This window comes from Periplaneta americana, chromosome 6 (genome assembly GCF_040183065.1).
Source record: "Periplaneta americana isolate PAMFEO1 chromosome 6, P.americana_PAMFEO1_priV1, whole genome shotgun sequence".
NCBI classification, from domain to species: domain Eukaryota; kingdom Metazoa; phylum Arthropoda; class Insecta; order Blattodea; family Blattidae; genus Periplaneta; species Periplaneta americana.
This window is the reverse complement of record NC_091122.1, coordinates 150,465,180-150,480,816: the sequence shown is the minus strand read 5'-3', so window position 1 is coordinate 150,480,816 and position 15,637 is coordinate 150,465,180. Positions and strand designations below refer to the sequence as shown.

Below are 15,637 nucleotides of genomic sequence, written 5' to 3'. Positions count from 1 at the left end.
AGGGGAATTGACTTTGTTGGTTTATTATTCCTCCAATGATGACGCAGGTAAAGGAATTTAATTTTTTCCGGTAATTATGATCAATCTAAATATAGCTTCTGGGCACTCAAGAGTTCGACGCCCGGTGTTGAATTCTCAAACTTTTTTCTTTCTCCTCCCTTCTATAAACTTTCCGTGATATCTGCAACAGTTCTGGATTTTTCTTTATTTTGTGTTGAAAACGCACGGTTGTTAGCGTGCGCTGTATCACTCACCTTCAGAGGTGGAGAAATCAGAATGTCGGCCGAGAACTGACCAGAGCACGACGTTGAATAAATTATCTGTCAAAATATGTGCACAGTATGACGTGCCTTGTCAGAATAATTTGTATATTCCACGCTGCATGCATTTGGAGCTTGTGTTTTCTGCCGCATTTAAAACCTCTAGAACGGAACGCGTATCATTTTTCCTTTCCACGTACACAGGAAGATTCATAGCTCAGTTGTTATGTTAAACAGACAGAGTTTAAGAAGGCTTATGATGTTGGTAATATAAAGAAACATCTACATTCAACTTTGTTCTCCAGACAGACAGTTACTTTGATGTTGCTTTGTGTTACTGTGATCATTTGACGTGGCTTGCGAAGTGGTAAACAGAAGGAGGAACTCTACAAGATTATAGGATACAAATGGTTTATGTTTAATGTGTAAGTAGCTGTTTATTTACGCGACCTTTTGAAGCACAGAGGGTTTTCAGAGTAGATGAGATTATGTTGAGGTGGTAATGGAACAATGGAAAGAGAATGGCAAAGCTATCGAAATACTTGAAAGAAAAAAAAATTGGCGCAGTCTTTTTGTTCACCACAAGTCTGCGTAGCTTGGGTGAAATGTCGTTAGCCGAGCTAGCAAGGTTCTTAATTTCAGGAAAAGTAATACAAGTTTATGTTGATGTTATACAGGGACATCATTTTATTTTTACTTCAATTTTTATTGTACCTGCTTTTCTAAATGTACTTGACTCCCATCTCTTTCACTAATGTCCTTGCTAACGTCAGTCACACAAACTTACGGCCGCTGTTGCTAGCAGTGAAGTAAACAGTACAAAGTACAGGGTGTTTCAGAAGTATGTTGCGTTTTCTATAGAAGAAAGAGCTTATATTATTGAAGTTTATTTTCACACAGGTATGGTGTGTAGCATAACTGAATTTATCTGTGTGGACTGAGCACAAGTGAAGATTAGAGTTACCGAAAGTACGGTACCCTATAATATGGTACGGTACTTAACAGCATTATTTAAACAAGAGTTTTGTTTTACTGTTTGTAGGTATGAAGGATGATGATGGCAAATGGAATTACAATGTAACCGAATGTGAACAACAGTTTTTTTTCCTTTTTTTCACAATTTCCTGATCATATCATTACGGAATATTTTCATAGAAATGTCATTAATCTGGTTGATAAATTCAGAGCAACAGACTGTACAGAAAGGAAGAAAAGTGTAAGATGGCCAACAAAGGTGACAGAAGATGCTAGAGAAAGGATGCAGCGAAGTCCTAATAAGTCGGTCAAGAAGTTAGCTGTAGAAATTGGGGTTTCTTACGGAAGTGCTCACAAAATTCTCAGGAATAAATTAGGTTAGTAATATGCGGAATAAAGTAGACATTACATAATGTATATAACTGCCTGAAGACTTGAGTTTGTGAAAAAGAAAGTTACTATTCTACTGTTTTTTGATATAAGACTGTAAAGTAATGACCAAACTGAAAATCGTAATACTATATTTCCCTGTAACATAATTGAATACACTACTTTGCTCTCCTCCTATAGCTAGTAAAATGATTTGTTTAAATATTGCACTAGCAACTCCAAACTCCTGTAATGGAAGGGGGTAACAGTGTTTCCGAGTGTAGCCAGGTTAATGTTAAAAATGTTAGTACAAATAAAGTGATGTCCCTGTACAATATATTGTAAAACAGTTTACCATACATATGGATTAACATGGTATATCATTATAATTAGTAGGTATTATCTTACCTATAGTAGGCTATATGTTTCACAAAACAAATTGTGTAAGGTGAAATGTTAAGACATTAAAAATACAGTACAACGAAAACTATTAACAATTATTTCGTTAATAGGTTCAGAAAAATTAACAACGAAAAACAGCTTGCACTACAATAGACATGAACGAATAATTCCTTCAGTGTTCTAAAACAATTATGGACTAATACCTATTTTTAAGAAGGGGGACTGGACCAACTGTAGTAACTTTCGAGGAATATCACTTTTGTTGACGTCGTACAAAATTTTGTTCAATATTCTTTTGAGAAGATTAACTCCGTATGTAGATGAAATTATTGTGGATCATCAATGCGGTTTTAGGCGTAATAGATCGACTATTGATCAGATTTTTTGTATTCGACAGATATTGGAGAAAAAATTGGAGTATAAGAGTACAATACATCAGTTATTGACAGATTTCAAAAAGGCATATGACTCGGTTAAGAGAGAAGTTTTATATAACATTCTCATTCAATTTGGTATTGTCAAGAAACTAGTTCGATTAATTAAAATGTGTCTCAGTGAAACTTACAGCAGAGTCCGTATAGGCCAGTTTCTATCTGATGCTTTTCCAATTCACTGCGGGCTAAAGCAAGGAGATGCACTATCACCTTTACTTTTTAACTTCGCTGTAGAATATGTCATTAGAAAAGTTCAGGATAACACAGAGGGTTTGGAATTAAACGGGTTACATCAGCTACTTGTCTATGCGGATGACGTGAATATGTTACGAGAAAATCCACAAACGATTAGGGAAAACACGGAAATTTTACTTGAAGCAAGTAAAGCGATAGGTTTGGAAGTGAACCCTGAAAAGACAAAATACCGGTATATAATTGTGTCTCGTGACCAGAATATTGTACGAAATGGAAATATAAAAATTGGAGATTTTTTCCTTCGAAGAGGTGGCAAAATTCAAATATCTTGGAGCAACAGTAACAAATATGAATGGTACTCGGGATGAAATTAAACGCACATAAACATGGGAAATGCCTGTATTATTCGGTTGAGAAGCTTTTGTCAACGAGTCTGCTGTCAAAAAATCTGAAAGTTAGGATTTATAAAACATTTATAACACCGGTTGTTCTGTATGGTTGTGAAACTTGGACTCTCACTTTGAGAGAGGAACAGAGATTAAGGATGTTTGGTTATAAGGTGCTTAGGAAAATATAGGCCTATGGGGCTAAGAGGGATGAAGTTACAGGAGAATGCAGAAAGTTACACAACGCAGAACTGCACGCATTGTATTCTTTACCTGACATAATTAGGAACATTAAATCCAGACGTTTGGGCGAATCCAGAAATGCATGTAGTGTGTTAGTTGAGAGGCCGGAGGGTAAAAGACGTTTGGGGAGGCCGAGAAGTAGATGGGAGGATAATATTAAAATGGATTTGAGGGAGGTGAGATATAGAGACTGATAGAGACTGGATTAATCTTGCACAGGATAAGGACTGTTATTTGAGAGCGGTAATGAACCTCCGGGTTCCTTAAAAGCCATTTATAAGCAAGTAAGCAAGTAAGTAAGTAAGTTCTGAAACAATAATTAGAAAGAAACACACACAATACAATGCAATTCAGTATGCATAAATGAGTAATCTCTTCAGTGTTATCAATTAGAAAAAAAACCACAAGAGCTTGCACTACATTACACGAATAAGTAACCTTTCAGTAGTTCATAACAGACTGAGGTGGACTGCACGCACGCAACGCCCGAACTTTGGTACTTACGACAGGCACACTGTGGGAGGCATAGTTTCTGTGTGTGTCCCATTACTTCATATACGGAGGACTCTATACAAACTAATTCAAAGGAAAAACCTTACATAAAGTAGGCATATATAACAGTCACGGAAGCCCCAAAAATAATTAAAAAAAAACAGCGAATTATTATAATTATTTAGAACTTTTAAGTGATTGGTAATTGTGTGATTGATTGTTTTGATGTTTGTAGGTCATAATGTGTAATACGAAATAAATAATAATAATAATAATAATAATAATAATAATAATAATAAAATAATAATAATATTTATTTAATACTATACACTTGAGCTACATTAGGCATTGCAGCCCGAAAGAGCAGAAGCTCGTGCTCGGGCGCAGTTCAGATCAGTTATACAAAATATATCACAAAATTACGAGAGTTCATTGAGCACAATCACATTAATAAATGGTAAAATACATACAGCATGTAATAACAGGGTCTATATACAAATAGAAACAAATTAAATGTCATGCTGCATTAGTAAGAGTTACTTTATTTGTATCCTTCATGTTATGTTGTGTGTTGCATGGGCCCGCTGCCTCCAAGAAGCAATGATATGTTGCGGGTTGCATCGCCAAGATGCGCGTACACTATTACAGAAATGGTAATGAATATTTTTAAATAGGTGACCACTTAAACTTCTCATGTTAAAAAGAAAAATTAAAAAATATATGTAACTCTGTGAGGTGGTTTGAACGGACGAAAGGTTTCTGAAGCTTTGGTTCTTCTGAACCGTCGCATGCGACGTGCGAGGTGCGAGGCCCGCCTCGCACAAATCCGGACTACACGAAAGATAGTGAGTGGTTTCTATAGTTGCGAGGTTCGAGGTCTGCGCACATCGCAGCCATAGAAACCACTCACTATCTCTCGTGTAGTCCGGATTTGTGCGAGGCGGGTCTAGCACCCCGCACGTCGCATGCGTCGGTTCAGAAGAACCAAGGCTTTAGGTACTCATTATTTCGTATCACGGAGTTGTAGGGCGAATATGTGTTGCGTACGTTGTTAAGCTTACACATGAATGTGCGTAGGCGAGCGTGAAAGGCAGCAGAAGGTAGCATTTATATAACACTGACACGATATTATACACACAAGGTATATGCTTACTCTAACCTCTCAAGTACAGAAATACCACACTGGATTTCATTCATCGAAGGCTTCCATACACCTGTCGGATTTATAAAGAGTAAGATTTTAACAACTTCAGAGAAAAAATGAGATTCTTTTCTCATTATTATTGTGTGATTTGTTCTCGTAATGCACGAGAACAATCTCGGTTTGTTATTAAATATAATTAGCAAAGCCTTGTTTCATATAAATGGTGAGCAAATGAAACGGGAGATGTTAAAACCGCAATATTATGCCGTGTCATAAAAGGCCTCCGAGCGACGCAACAGTGTAGGTGTGTACGGAATATAGCTCAGCGTACATACTTCAGGGCTGATGTTCAGTGAACCATGTCAAAACAAAACAAAGCTAGACGGTTGAAAATTAGTGTTCCAATAGGAGAATTTGGTAGAGAGCACTTCATTAGGGAAGAAGGAAACTTATTTTATTAGAAAGAAGGAGAATTTTTTCTTTTCAAACACTTAAGGGAACTGGGTAGTGATGCCTGTGCGATTATGAAAGTTCAATACAAAAGTTTAGTGCAATATTTCTAGGCTTCTAGTGCTCAGAATGGAATAAATATTTCCAGGCTTATACAATCAACCATTCTGAATTCAGTGGTATAAAGGACAACTAATTAGTTTCGTATCCAAGTTCAAAATAAACGCCCTAACTAATAAACTTTTTCCCCACTTTGCTAAGTGTACCTGATTCTTCAAGTGCACATTACTTGCTACAATCTTCACTCATATACCTTGTATTTTTCTAAGGTATCTAGTAATGTGTATTGTAAATTCTAAAGCAAAATTTAGTTAAATATTTCACCCTTAGTGAAACAGAAAAAATATTGAACTTCGTTTAACATTTTTTTTACAGTTTCTCAATGCATATATATTCTTTCTCATGTTATGTGTGTAATATTCTTAAACCCATAGGTCTACTATGTAGAACACTGGCTACAGAAAACAGTCTAAAAATTTCATTTAAGTTTATTCAACAGTTTCAGAGAAAAGTGCACTTAAGTTTGAAAAATGTCAAAAAATGGAAAACTGCATTTAAAAAAAAAGAATAATATATGAGTTACGTGCACCGCCAAATTTAAAGAGGTCATTTAAAAGGCTTATCTGGAGAAATAGCCCCCACAGTGTTTATATTGTTTAAAGAGCAAGTTTTGTACTTTATTTTATAACGCAACATAAAAAATTGGATTCTTGGCTCGCCACTAATCACTACCTGGTTCCCTTAAATGTTTACAGTCAAGAGAATAATCCTACTAACCCTATCATGTGTCGAATACAATTTCATGATGGCGGAAACCTTGGACCCTCCACCCGCTTCCAGCTAACAAGGGGTAGCCAGCTGGGCTAGTGGTATTCTACGAGACCCTTATTGTCTTCTTTCATGTTAAAAAAATTTCTGTACTGTTCTCAAAACTAAATTTTCCATTTTTGTAACACATGAGGTCTTTAAATCCAAGTTCTGTCAGCAGTCAAGAGGTAAAACAAGCTTCAGGACTGTGAAACAGCTGTCCGTGTCCGTGTCTGAGTGTGTCCGTAAACGAGAGTTAAATTTATCATTATTTCTATATTATTTCAGTTGGGACATAAAAATCTGTTCGTATATGAGGAGTGTCAGTATCTTGGGGGTGTCCAGATTTACACCAGCCATTTCATCCTCGTCCCGTCCCGTGATCACTTTGATCACATTTCCTTCCCCTCGCGTGTGTGGTACCTAAGAGGTTACGTCCATTTTAGGTTTTTCTCCTTCAAAATTTTCTAGAACTCCTTCAGTGGAGCAGCGTAACCCGGAGTGAGACTAGTGGCCAACAGGCTTGGAGCTCACATATTTAGTTTCTTACAGCCCCGAACCCCTTGCAAGGACGCTTTTTGCGTACCTTTTAAATTTGTCCTCCAAATTCTTCTCTCTTTCAATTCAATTCAATTCAATTCAATTCAATTGGAGGTGTCCGTAAGGAGAGGTTTCACTATATATTACTGCAATCCTGACGCTTCAAAATAATGGGTCGATCCCTGTCAGGGGTGTCAGCCTGCTAAAGTCGTCGTTAAACATAAACTAGAGGATTCTTTTCTATTTGACTGGATAGCAGGTAACGCTAAGGTATTTATTAGTTTGTTTTACTCAACAAATAATTGGAATGGACTATAATATATTCAATGTAAGCTTACCTTCCTACCCACTCATTTCGAAGCACATTCAAGACAGCTCATTTATAATCTAAACTTTTGTCTTACATTCTTGTACTTGATCTTGAAGCGAATTTACACTTACGACCACGTACGAGACAATGTTTGTGATGTGCTGTCATATTTATTGCATGAAGGGTGTGCCATGCATGCTTAATGAGAGATGTAGTGCGGGTATAAAATAGTCTACAATAACTTTTAAATCTTTTCTCTGCGGTTACGCCGCAGGCGTCACTGTTACTGACGACCTTTTCTAAACCACGGGGATATTTAAAATTGAAAACATACAAAATTGGATCGGGAGCAATGAAAAAATAACTGTATGGATAGCAGCAACTTATTTCACCGATCCTTCCTCCAATATGACAGTATGTACCTGATATCGAGCACCGTTGGCGAGTATTTTGAAGCCCTATCCCTGTCATGTTTCTATGAAACATAGGCCAATGCAATTTTTACTACATGTGCGCTACTCACTGCTTTCAAATTTAATGCAGAAGTTTCCTTCTATGACAGTCGTGTAGCTGAGTTGGTAGAATAGAATAAAATAGGTTGAAGGATGGGTTGGGGGAAAAAATTCTCACAATAATATGAAATGCGTAAATAATCATTTAGTGATTTAAGATGGCGCTCATTTCGTCGGATCCCTGCCACTTAGTCACTCGTAATGAGTGCACCTCTGCACATAGTGTGTTAGACATTGTGCCACTGTCACACATCGCTGACACAGTGCATGAGGGTTGGCCATTAAAAGGAAACTGAGAGGTGGAACTTAAACTGAGAGGATTCAATTCGGCATCGGAACTGGAATCCGGTGTGGCCTAGTGGATGAAGCGTCAGCACATAGAGCTGAAAACCCGGGTTCAAATCCCGGTGCCGGAGAGAATTTTTCTCCGCTCCATCCATCCTTCATCATTCTGAGATATTTAGTTTTTTCCTCCTCTTGTAAATATTAAGTTGTCGAGTTGCGCGCTTCTTTGAATAGCCGCTTCACATAAAGGACAAAGGTTGGTAATATTGTGATAGTTCTTTTTGAGAACCTAGAGTATTACAATTTTTCTGAACGACAAAAGAACCGGTTTTGTGCAGAAACTTTTCCACGAATATTCCCTTGATACGTTGACGCAAAAAATCGACTTCATCTCCCTCAGTAAAATTGTAATAAATTCCAAAAAAGAATTATCACAATATTACCAACCTTTACCCTAAAGCTTGTTAGTTTAAAACTTTACAAACCAAGTAATGCAGGAATTATGGAAGAACAATGGTAGAGGAAAACGTAGAAAACCTACCCAACCGATACCTTTTCAACATAAATCTGACAGTACCTGCCTGCCGGAAATCAAATCCCTTTCTACTGATGAGATGCCGAAGGTGAATGCTTCAACAACTTCCCCCTTCATTGAATTAAATTACAGTAGTAATTCATGAGGGAGTTGCAATATGGTGGTCATAAGTAAAGGAGAGGTGCATGAGGGGTCATAAGTAGGGACCGGATTTTTATGTAATATCAAGGTGTGAAATATATACATATTTATATAAGAAAAATAAGCTGAATATGTACCAAAATATGTAAAATCATGAAAATATTTAATATCAATGTCTGGCAGGTATAGGATAGGTAAGACTCTCCAGTTGTGATTTCATAGAGCATCCGACTTTTTACCGCACACTTGACACACTACTATTTTTCCATCTGTAGTGAAAGCTTCGTCCATCGCAATCAATGATTTTATTTTTGTCGTTATGGTTGAAGATACAGGGGCCATTTACGTTAGTTAAAAGCAGTAGATAAACTCACTTGCACTTTATAGGTACTGTAAGTACTAAAACTAGAGAACTGAGTGAAATGAATGACACACTGCAAGCACTGTTTCGCTTTACTGGATTAGGAGAAAATAAGAGGAGATTTGGGACACATGCATTTTAGCTTCTCCCTGTAAGAAACAAAGTACCTACTAAAACCTCAAACTATAGGTATTTACAAACTGTTGTTTGAAAAGTGACATTTGTGTCTCATTCAGAAGGGTAGGATTATTCCAGCCGAGAAACATACCTTCTAATTGCTCGGAAAATCCCTTTTCCGTATGGTCTACTAAATTTAAAGTAAAGAGGTCAAGAAATAATCTGAAAAGCTATTTATTTTAATCTTTCAACATCTTTCCAGTTTGTTCCTTGACTCCAGCTTCTTTTCAAAAGTCGGCTACTTTATTGCGGCTCATGTCATGCTTGACACGAGTTTTCCCTGGAAGGAATAGGAACAGGGTGGATAAGGTTGCAAATTGCATGGGAACGGCTAGTTTAGACGTGTGCAGAACAATTATAGTTCGAGACAAATCATGTCGCCCTCGTCCCACTCAACCACATGAAGACAACGCTACTTTCTGAGTGATTTTTACAATACACGATAGTTGTATAAGAAAGGTTGCCTTTTGTTCACTCATATTTACAGTGGGCGGTATGGAATGAGTGCCTCTATTACTTCCTGGAACTAAGGACGTTATGTTTCGTCCCGAAATATATATTTTCTCTGGTAGGTAAAAAGGCTTTTTAAATCTGTGTATTTCAAATTGTAGGCCTAAACTTCCCCAGCAGAAGTTTCTTTTTTCCGTTTAGAGAAGTAAAAATGAATAAAACTCCTGAATATGTAGATTTATGTAATACCAAACCATAATATGTAATGTGGGGTAAATATGTAAAAATATGAAGTATCAAATTGTAATATATTAATGGTAATTACAAGATTCGCAAAGATTTGTTATTTATATACGGTTGGGTTGAAAGGAAAATAATATGTAATTATATAAAAATCCGGTCCCTAGTCATAAGTAAACAACAGTGAGGCCAAAGAAATTGAAATGTGGTGTACGTACGTTCCAGACAGTTGAAATTCCAGTCCGGGGAGAAAAATAATTAGTTCCGAAAATCGCCACCAGAGGAGGAAATGACACTGTATGGGAAGTGGTGCAGGTGTCATACGGTCTTTTGAATAGGTATCGTGACGTCTTTGGACACAGTCGCTAGACTACACTTGTTTACGCAATGCTATGCTTACGTCATTGTGCTTTGTTCGTAAAGTTTTATTACCAAAATAACAGCAACACCTCTGTTGTACTTCGGTTATTCCGAACAGCGAAGAACTTACGGAAACAGACAATTGTACAGACCTAAAAACAAAATTTGGGCCACCTGAATTTTCGAAGTTCCAGTTATAACATACTGCGCATGCTCAGTACTATACTGGACTCGCCTCACCGGCTCTGTGAAGAACGCAAAAGGAATGCATCAATTGTTACTCACTCCAAAGCTACTTGAAACCACGCCCCTATTCGCCAGCTTCCGAATTGATAACGTCTACAGAACAAGCTTCATAAAAACATTAACGACTCACTATAGTCTACCAGTCTTACTAATAAACAGTATATAGTTTTTATACTAGACTTATGAAGAGTTGAGACAGAAAACTTTACTAATAAACCGTGAATAAGCTATGGACGTATAAACAGCCTGTAACTATACAATGGGAATTGCTTTGCAGTAGTTATATACACGAAACCCCTTGTTTAAGCGTTGTATATAGGGAAAAAAAATGGCCGCCCCTCTAACAGCTGTTCGTATCGACTGTCATTTTATGATGATGGTTGCCTAGTAACCAAAGAGGAACAAACCAAAGAGCACAGAATAATTAGAATAATATTACTGTAGCTTGTACTCTTTGACCAAAATATAGTATGGTAATCGATTAGAGCTAGTTGTACTATCGATACTTAACACGCCACACTAGAGCGCTCTACCGGATGCAAAAGAGAACCTCAGATATTCTATTATCTTTCGTAACGAAGTAATGACGAAACTATGATGTAGCTGTGTAACAGTTGTACTGTTATACACGACGTATGTAGTGATTATTAGTAAGGAATTTACACACGACTTATAAACGAGCTGCTCATTGTATAAGTATAAGACAGTTAAACGTCTGTATACAGAGTTTTTATTAGTAAGACCGTAAATGTATTAACCCCTGCAGTAGTTGAATGGTCAGACCTTCATCTTGTTAACACCTCTTATCGGTTCCACTACATCCCCGCTCCCAGCTTCCCCTGTGATGTTCCCCTCCAGCCAGGGCCGGTGAGGTGAGTTCAACACTGTAATGAGAACTTTGATAATTCTGGGCCTGTACAATACATGCGTAACTATAAAAAGTTAATACAAGATTGCCATTACTCACATACAGATGCATAAATAACAGTATTATGTACAGGATATCGTCATGTGCTTAAATACAACGTCAACACCAGAACTGTCTGTGGCTCGAACACTTCATAGTATATTATTATTGTTATTATTATTATATTATTATTATTATTATTATTATTATTATTATTATTTTCACTTAGTTATTTAACGACAATGTATCAAATACTACGTTATTTTGCGTCGATGGGATTGGTGATAGCGAGATGATTTGATGATATCAAGTCGAGGTTTCGCTATAGATAGCCTGATATTCGCCTTACGGTTGTGGTAACCTCGGAAAAAAAACGCATCAGCCCAAGTGGGAATCGAACCGACTCCCGTGCGCAACAATTGAGTACTGCGAATAGTATAGAATACTAAGCAAGTGTGAGACGGTGAGACGGTATCGGGTGAAGTTCCTTGGTAGCTCAGTTGGTAGCGCGTTGGCGCGCTGAACCAAAGGTCCTGGATCGATACCCGGCCACGGAAAAAATTTCCCTTTGAATTATTCAAGTCTGCTTGACAGGAAGCTTTACCTTTAATTAGACTTCTTTACTTCTTTCGACAATAAACTCCATCTTTACAATTAACATAACCTAAATAATATAAACAAGATAAATGATAGAAAGGTTTTAATTAAGGATGATGAAATAAACATGAATCATTTTAAAATATACAATTATTGAAAGTACAATGTTGGCAAATAAAGAAACAAATGCTATGGAGGTGATAAAAATTGTAGGATAAGCAGCCATGATTGGTTGAAACATGTCGTTCCGCAGCGTTTTATTGGTCAAAAGTAGTGTGACGTAATAAAAGTATAATAGTCAATATAATTTCATTATTTTTACAATCTTCGTTCTTCAAACTTATATCCATGAAAAAAAAAATATTTTTTGGACAATTGCTTCTCTCTCAAAATCGCGGGTTACATGTCCTTCACAATCTCCATTTATCCAAGTACATTAGGCCTACCTTATTTCCTGTATAGACTCTACACGTAATCATGGGAATTTCCTCAAATTCTCTGTCACCTTTTAACACATTTAGTTCTTCGGCAGCCACTAATGGAGAGAGACCTAAACTAGAATAGTCAATTAACTCGCATCTTTAAGAATGTATTTTCATTGCTCCATTCTCTAAATCATTTGCGAAACTACCTGCCCCTTTCCATAAGAGAAACATTGTTCGATCGCTAGTCATACCCCATTTTGATTACTGCGATTCTCTCTTGACAAATATAACTGTCAATTTAACTGAAAGATTACAACGTGATCATAATGTGTGTGTCCGCTTCATCTGCAATACTCGTAAATTTGACGCTATAACGCCATCTTTTGAAGCTCTTTCATGGGTCCGCCTAAAGGAGAGGAGAACAGCACATTCTTTATCTATTCTGTTTAGAATATTACTGACTTCTACTCCAAAATATGTGATAACTCGCTTTGAATATCTTACAACATTACGGAATCAACATCAGGCATTATCCATTCCTCGTCACCGTACCTCTTTCTACTCAGCCTCTTTCACCGCGTCAGTTTGTCGCCTATTTAACTCTTTACCTCGTCATGTCAGGGATTGCTGAACGGTTAATCAATTTAAATTAAAAATTAAGAATTACTTTTACATTGATTTGTGTTAGCCGATTTTTGTAGGTTATTCTGTGTGTTTGTATAAATTGCCATTTAGGCCTATTATAAAGTAGAATTAGGATAAGAATTGTAAATTACTTAATTATGTATCATATTTAGTCCATATTTCATATATGTGAGCTCGTTAGTGTGCATGATAATCATCATCATCATCATCATCATCATCATCCAATTCAAGCACTAGACCTAGTGATCTATTGAGGTCTCAATGGTCTCTTGCCATCTTTTTAATGGTCTTCCAAAAGATCGTTGTCCAGAAGGGCGGTAATGTAGCACTGCCTTTGGCCATCTTTCTGTTGGCATTCTCTCGACATGCTGTTTCTCATTAACTCTATAGATTATAAGAAAATTTAATATAGGTTGGAAGTTCAATTCTTCCAAAATTTTTGTATTTCGTTTTCTATCCCAAAAGAGTGTATCGCGCCGTCTTTCTCATGAATTTCATTTCGTTGGTATGGTAGTTGACCTATCTTTTTTTGTCAAAGTCCAGACTTCTGATCCATACACTAAAGTAGGTCGTGCTAAAATGTTGTACATCTTTAATCTTGTTTGTTTCTGTACTAAATTAGGTTTGAAAACTGAATTGATAATTCCGATAACTTTTACAAAATTAGTTATTTTAGAATGGATATCGTTTTATTTTTCATGCGAAAGATGGCATCATAAATAGTTAAATGTATTCACTTGTTCTAGAATTCTGTTTTCAATACAGATCTTACTTCTTATTGGATTTTTTTTTTATTTTAGTAGATTATTTTACAACGCTTTATCAACATCTTTGGTTATTTAGCCTCTGAATGAGATGAAGGTGATAATGCCGGTGAAATAAGTCCGGAGTCCAACACCGAAAGTTATCCAGCATTTGCTCATATTGGGTTGAGGGAAAACTCGGAAAAAAACCTCAACCAGGTAACTTGCCCCGACCGGAAATCGAACCGGGGCCACCTGGTTTCGCGGGCAGACGCGCTAACCGTTACTCCACAGGTGTGGACTTCTTATTGGATATTTACCTTTAAACGACATAACTTTTGAAATGATTTTATATTTAAATATAACTATTAATATTACTATTTCTTAGAGAGCATGTTGAAATGATCAGATAGTCAATATAATATGATATAATATAATATAATATTGTTTAATTAATTCAGTCTAATTGACAAATCACAAATATAGAACCGCATTTCATCATAAGTACGTTCATACAATTATTATATTCATTTACACCAAATTTCATATATTCCGATATTAAATTTCATTGCAGATAAAACCCAGTCTCAAAAATCGTCTCAATGTAAATGTCAACACAGATACCTGTGCAGTACACACGATCTTAAATGTGAGTATTTTTGACAACGATTTAATAAATTTTAACATCGCGTCATATAGGATTCTCTACATAGAGGGGCGTTTTCACAAAACTCGTTATCTACATTTTTTTCGATTTTGAGGTTTTAGCGTAGCTATCCAATTGTGCTATCAGAATTAAGCTAAAGTTGGTAAGTATATCAGTAAATTGATCTTGAAATAAAAGAGATTTTTCAAAACTCGGTATCTACAGTTGTGTATTTTAGAAAAGAGTTGTCTTGAAAAAAAATAAGATTTTGTTGATTTCACCATAACAAGTAATGAACCATTGAGACAAGGCTAGCAGTAAAACATCCAATCAATGAAATTATGAAGTTTAAAGAGGAATGAAATGTTTTTATCATGTTCACAGTTTTATGATGTTATAATTTAAACACAACACTGGAGTGCAGCCACTATTTTATATCATTATTGTGTATTAAATTTTCATATCTGTACATTAATTTTAGATTGTTAATTACCATAAGACAATTTTAAATAGTTATTATTTTCATTATTAAAAAGGTTGTGATTAATCATTCGTTCCACAATAAGAGACAAAATGTACAAGATATTATATGTAAAAAGCCTGATGATGCCCGAAGGGCGAAAACGTTTGCTTAATTTTTAATTTTTATATTTGTATAGTACACAATGATCACTTACATGGGTAAGTGTCATTGACTTTTTATATTTGTGATATGTCAATTAGACTGAATTAATTAAACAATATTATATTATACTAGTGGCTTGTGTAGCAAATGCTGCAAACAAAGTTCATTAGACGTTCAAATAAACATTTTTCGGATTTATTTTCAATGAAGAGTACCAGACAATCTGAAAGTTATTTGCTTCCATAATAATGAAATATACTCTCTCTCTCTCTCTCTCTCTCTCTCTCTCTCTCTCTCTCTCTCGAGCCAATACTGAAGAGAACCACGCATATAAATATCTACACCACATCGCCATTAAATATATGAAAAAGACCCAACCCCACTTGATTAATAACTATAAAAATATTTGATTTTTAATAATATCATTATCTTAAGTAAGTTTTATAGCTTTCAGTAACATATACTATATATATGTACTATATAGCCGCCACTCAGTAAAATATAGAAATCAAAATCTAATTTAAGTTATTCTCTACATCTACTTATATAACCCCAAAACGTTTCACTTTCATATCATCAATATAGCATTAATATGTATAATTAATGAAAAATAGTCACATCACTGCATTAACTACAATAATATTTCATTTCTAATAGTAATAATGTCACCAAACC

At 35.8% G+C, this 15,637-nt stretch overlaps 1 protein-coding gene across 3 annotated transcripts in view; it reads right to left on the bottom strand.

The window, feature by feature from the left end:
• FucTA (glycoprotein 3-alpha-L-fucosyltransferase A) overlaps nt 1–15,637 on the bottom strand; it is a 667,380-nt gene that overhangs the window by 276,587 nt on the left and 375,156 nt on the right. The window lies entirely within an intron of this gene.